This window comes from Apium graveolens, chromosome 4, assembly GCF_009905375.1.
Source record: "Apium graveolens cultivar Ventura chromosome 4, ASM990537v1, whole genome shotgun sequence".
Lineage (NCBI taxonomy): Eukaryota > Viridiplantae > Streptophyta > Magnoliopsida > Apiales > Apiaceae > Apium > Apium graveolens.
Genome location: NC_133650.1, coordinates 65,814,033 through 65,820,032, shown reverse-complemented (window position 1 = coordinate 65,820,032; position 6,000 = coordinate 65,814,033). Strand labels below are relative to the sequence as shown.

General features: G+C 40.4%; 1 non-coding gene across 1 annotated transcript; it reads right to left on the bottom strand.

The window, feature by feature from the left end:
* Window positions 1–207: 207 nt before the first annotated feature.
* Window positions 208–314, bottom strand: LOC141722934 (small nucleolar RNA R71). Its single transcript, XR_012575932.1, has one exon. It is a non-coding gene; the product is annotated as a small nucleolar RNA R71 (small nucleolar RNA).
* Between the last annotated feature and the right edge of the window lie 5,686 nt (window positions 315–6,000).

Here is a 6,000-nt window from a genome sequence, read left to right as displayed (position 1 = left end):
ACACACATTAGGGATTTCATAGAGATCTGCGACACCTTCAGGTTCATTGGTGTTTCTGAAGATGCTATTAAGCTGAGACTTTTCCCATTCTCTCTGAGGGACAAGGCTAAGAGCTGGTTACACTCTCTACCAGCTGGTTCGATTACTACTTGGGAAGATCTTGCTCAAAAGTTTCTCACTAAATTCTTCCCTATGGCGAAGACAGCTGCAATCAGAAACGCTATTACTCAATTTGCGCAGCAAACGGGAGAATTGCTAAGTGAAGCTTGGGAGTGCTACAAGGAGATGCTTAGGAAGTGTCCTCATCATGGAATTCCTGATTGGATGATCATCACTTGTTTTTATAATGGGTTGGGAGCACAGTCCAGACCCATGCTCGATGCAGCATCAGGCGGAGCATTATGGGCAAAGAGCTATGAGGAAGCTTATGATCTAATTGAACTGATAGCTGCTAATGAATATCAGTATCCAACCCAGAGATATCCACAGGGCAAGGTAGCAGGAGTTCTTGAAGTGGATGCAGCTACGGCTATCACTGCTCAACTAAAGGCGTTGTCTATGAAGATCGATTCTTTGGCTAACTATGGTGTTAAGCAGATAATTAGTTTTTGTGAGTTGTGTGCAGGTCCGCATGCGACAGAGCAATGCGCTATATCTAGCGACTCAACTCAGTTTGTGAGCAACTTTCAGAGATCGCAGCAACCAGTTCCAGACACTTATCATCCTGACAACTGGAATCATCCTAACTTCAGCTGGAGCAACAATCAGAATGCGATGCAACAGCCGTTCCAGCAGTTTGGAAATAAGCTATTCAACCCTCCTGGTTTTCAGCAACAAATTGTACCAAAATAACAACTCTAAATTCAATAACAAATTCATGATGCAGGTCTATCTTCGAATGAAAAATCTGAATTGGAGGAGTTGAGGCTTATGTGCAAAAACCAGGCTCTTATATGTCAAAGCCAGGCTAATTCTATCAAGACTCTGGAGAACCAAATAGGGCAAATTGCTAATGCCTTATTGAATCGGCCACCAGGAATGCTTCCTAGTGATACAGAAGCCAATCCAGGAAAGAGGGAAGTTGAAGAACATGTGAACGCCATCACCTTAAGGTCTCGAAAGGTCGCAAGCCCCTAAATTCAGCAAGACGAAGAGCCTGAAAAATCTCAAGATTCAGAAAATGCAGTTGTGGCTGAAGAAGAAGTGCAGAAGGAAGCAGAGGTGGAACCAAGGAAGACTACTGTAAAACACACTCCTCCTGAGGGTAATACAGGGGAGAAGTAGATCTATCCTCCACCTCATTTTCCTAAAAGGCTGCAGAAGCTGAAGTTGGATAAGCAGTTTGAGAAGTTTTTGGAGGTGTTCAAGAAACTTCATATCAACATACCTTTCGCTGAAGCTCTTGAACAGATGCCTGGCTATACGAGGTTTATGAAAGGTATTCTCTCTCGGAAAGTGAAGCTCGATGACTTAGAGACCGTTGCTTTTAACGGAGGAATGCAATGTTGTGCTGCAACAGAAGTTGCCTCCGAAGCTTAAAGATCCTGGAAGCTTCACTATTCCTTGCACCATCGGGAACTTGTCGTTCGACAAGTGTTTATGTGATTTAGGAGCTAGCATCAATCTGATGCCCTTATCTATCTTCAAGAAGCTTGGTCTGCCTGATCCAAAACCAACATACATGTCATTGCAACTAGCTGACCGTTCCATCGCTTATCCACGAGGTATAGTGGAGGATGTCTTGGTCAAGGTGGATAAACTCTTCTTCCCTGCTGACTTTGTAATTCTTGATTTCGAGGAAGATAAGAAGATTCCCATTATCTTGGGAAGACCATTCTTGGCTACAGGCCGAACTATGATCGATGTGCAAAAAGGAGAGCTTTCGATGAAGGTTTACGATCAAAAGGTCACTTTTAATGTGTTCAAGGAAATAAAGTTACCCACAGCTAAAGAGGAGTGCTTTAAAGTAGAGCAAATGCAGGTTTTGAATGCACCTCTATGGAAGAGGAAGTTGGATTTGCCATTCGATTCTCTTGGGTTAGCAGAACTGAAATTTTCTCAAGACCGTCTTGAGCCGTCTATTGAAGATGTTTCCATACTTGAGCTTCACCCACTACCAAACCACTTGAGTTATTCATTCTTAGGTGCACCCCATAATAAGGGGTTGGGATATATTTTTGATGATTTAAAGAGTGGCTGGACAGATATTCCAATGCCTATAGAGGGTTCTTCTCATGTGCAGCAGGTAGTTGATAGGACTGGTGTTGGTGATGAGCAGTACAAGCGAGTGACTAGGCGTATAGAGGCCATGCACGACATTCACCGTCATTTTGCTGCAGATTTGACACATGCTTTCGGTACTGTTGTTCGAGACACTGGTGGCGAGGTTGATTGGCCACCTGATCCTCCACCCGAAGAGGGTGATCTTTCCGACGACTAGGTATGCCTGAAATCCTTATTATTACCTTCAATGAGGACATTGAAAATTTTAAGTTTGGGGGTGATAATGTAAGGATTAGTAGTGTGTGTCCATATAGATTCATGTTGCATGTTTAGTTGTAGTTCATTCATATTTTTGTATGATTGTTCATTTAGGACATATTTGTTTGTTTTTATGTAATTTCATATAGTTACATTTGCATGCATATTTAGCATGATCCCTTAAGATGAACTATGATATTTGATAAGTTGATGTTGATTTGAGTGTGGTGATGACGAATAGAGGGATGTTTAAGTCCTAATGAATTGATTTGCATGCCAGAAACAAATATTTTCACAAAGTCTTATCGGGTTGCTTTTGATCTAGATCATGATCATACTTGTTTGTTGTTGAGATTTAATCACTTGGTTATATTTAGAATTTGTGATATTCTCGTAGTGACGTAAAAACACTGATTTTTTATTATCTGGAGAAAAACTTGGATTTCATTGCTAGTTGTTGTAAGGCTAGGTGTCAAATGGCTAGTAGCCGGCTCATATTTTTATGAGTAGTCTAGGGTTGAATGAGATGGAGCGAACTCATTCAGAAATTATTGAAAAAAACAAAGAAAAGAGAAAAAAAAGAAAAAAAAGAAAGAAAAAAGTATGTGTTTATGCATAATTGATCAAGAGTGAGCTCTTTAATACTCGAGTTATTAAGTTCTAGGGGAATTTGTGCCTAGTGACCTAAGGCTTTTATAGTCTGGGATCCACTAACCTAACGCTCTCTACATGGGTATTATTGTATAAGTCTGTTAGGACCTCATTCATTGCACGGTCAAATAAGCATATTTGCTATGTGTTTAATAATAGTGTGAATCCTTGTATAACTCTAGTAGAAAGGAGGTGTTGTGAGTCATAATGCGTTTATTGTCTATTCTGTTTATAACCTTTTGATTGTTTCGATGATAGATAAGTTATGGTTATTGATCTAGTATCGAGAGTATATCTGTTAAGCATCCACACACGCACGTTTCTGGTTTGTGAGTTGGTTTGTTGGATTTATTCGAACTCTGTTTCAAGTTATTGCATTATTAGAGGCATTGGTTTATTCATTTGGTTATGGTTATTCTGAGGGGATCGATTGCATTATCATTTAGTTGCATTCACATAGTTGCATTCATGTATTAGGTTTGTTTTGTAGTTTTGAGTCTGTTTATGCTTGAGGACAAGCATCGATTCAAGTTTGGGGGTGTGATAAGTGGATTTTATATCCACTTGGAACGCTTTATTACAAGCTAAAATTGGTGTTTTGGACTCAAGTTGTTGGTATTTTGATGTATTTTTGTGTTATTGCATTTCATGTATCAGTTATATGAAGAAAAGAGCTTTTAAAGGAAATATCATGAAAAGTGATCAGAATTGGAAGCAAGGGCCATTGTCAAGTTGTAGAGAATCTCAATAGCTTCGCGTGGGCAGTTGAATCGCCTAATTTTGACGAGTAGAACTCAAGTTATGGTCAAAACAAGATTCATCAGAATATTTTCCCAGTCAGTAGTTGAGCGCCCGCTCAGAGAGCTGAGAGCTGAGCGCCCACTCAAGAAAGCTGAGCGGCCGCTCAGGGCGCGGCTGGTCGCTCATTTCGCTGAAAAAGCCTTTTTTGAGTGGAATTTGACGATTTTAAGGGTCCAGGTCCACTAGGGGCGTATATATACTTAGAAAAAAGGGTTTTCATCATCCGGGAAGATTGGGATACCAAGGGGAAGGCCTAGAAGCACAGAACAACTCTGAAAAAGAAGATCTTATTTTCAACTTGTGATTTTTTGAATTAGTTGTAACTTTGGATGCTCGTTTTCGTTCTTGTTGAACCTAGATCTCGTTTATTCATACTTTAATTATTTTTCAGTTTATTAAGACCTTGTTTATACCATGCTTTCATATGAACCCATGGTGACGATGAGTTCTAGTATGGGCTAATCGTTATCATGGGGTTCTAGCGGATTTACTTATGGATTTCAATAATTAATTGTTTTGATATCTTGGTGTGTGGTGATTGTATGATATCCTAGTATTGGTTGTGCTTATTCATCTTATGTGCTTAGCTAACATATAAGATAGCATGTTAATCTCTATTGAAGCGACAGTGAATATAGAGGTTTAGAACTTGCCATGCTAGCATAGGTTCATGTATGTGTATGCATGATTCGTAGGTAACTCTAACCATTTGATTTGCCCTATATAATCATGATAGATAACTTGTTCTTAAACCGTTATGTTGTCAAATTCTATAGACATATAGGGTCTCAATATAATTGGTGCCTATTCAGCTTCTATCACTTTTGTGGATGTTTGGTAGAATGGTACTCGTGCAATGAAAATTGGCGTTTATCAGTTTCGTGTTATCTGATTAGTGTCATCACCATCACATGCTAAGGTTAAGAACAATGACTTTGAATGAAGTATTTAATGAAGTTAGAATCCCTTGTTTATCATATATATTAATTCAACCTCAATTCTCTTAGTTAATGTTATTTAGTATAATCTCTTAGTTTAATAAAAACCCAATTTGTTATTTGTCTTAGCATTGAGCGATAACCATACATTGTTGCATAGGTGCATAAATTGAACTTAACCTAAACCAGTCTCTGTGGGAACGAATCTGATTTATATCTTATACTACTTGTGAACGCGTATACTTGCGTGAATATTAGCGCGTGTTTTCGCCCTAAGCACCGGCTTGTTCTATAATCATAGTTCGAGGGAGGACTCCATTCCCTCCTCGTGGTCGTGGTATTCACTCGGTTCAGGCTTCGACTACTCCTTATGTACCTCGGGGTTGGAGATATGTCTCTCTTCCTTGCTTTGTTTCTCTGACTTGCGTGCGCAGCTGGTTGTACTTCTGCCAGAGATTGCTCTATGGCTTTGAACGACTCTGCCAAAGCAAAGACGTCCGCTAGAGTAGATGGGTCTTTTCCTTGCAAGTGGTTCCAGATGTCTGAACCAACCCTTAGTCCTGCAATTAGAAAGCTCTTTAAGGTTCGTCTGAAGCCCCCTTACCTTGGTAGACTCTGCATTGAACGTCTTAAAGTACGATGTCAAGCTTTCATCCTCCATTTGCTTGACGTTGGCAAGGGTTGTAATAGAGGGAACATATCTCACTGCCGCTTGGAACTTGGTCAAGAAAAGAGTCTTCATTTGATCCCAGGAAGTGATTACTCCCGTCCCAAGCTTTTGAAAACATTGTTGGGCACTTTCTCTAAAAGTCGCTGCGAGGAGTCGACATCGAGCCAAGTTTGGAACTTGATATACATCTATCTCTATATTGAATCGGCCCAGAAATTTCACGGGGTCTGAGCTTCCGTGAAAACGGAGATCGCTAGTAGTGTTGCGATATCCGGCTGGCAACTGTGCCTCTCTTACATCCACCGAGAATGGGGAAGGGATTTCGGCTGTGGCCGTCACTCTGCCTTCCAGATGGTTAAGTAGCCTTTTTAGATCTCCCACATTGAAGGTCCCCACATCTGGGATAGTTTGCATTTGAGGCTGCGGACCTTGGGGTTGCAGTGGAGGTACCTCTACTTG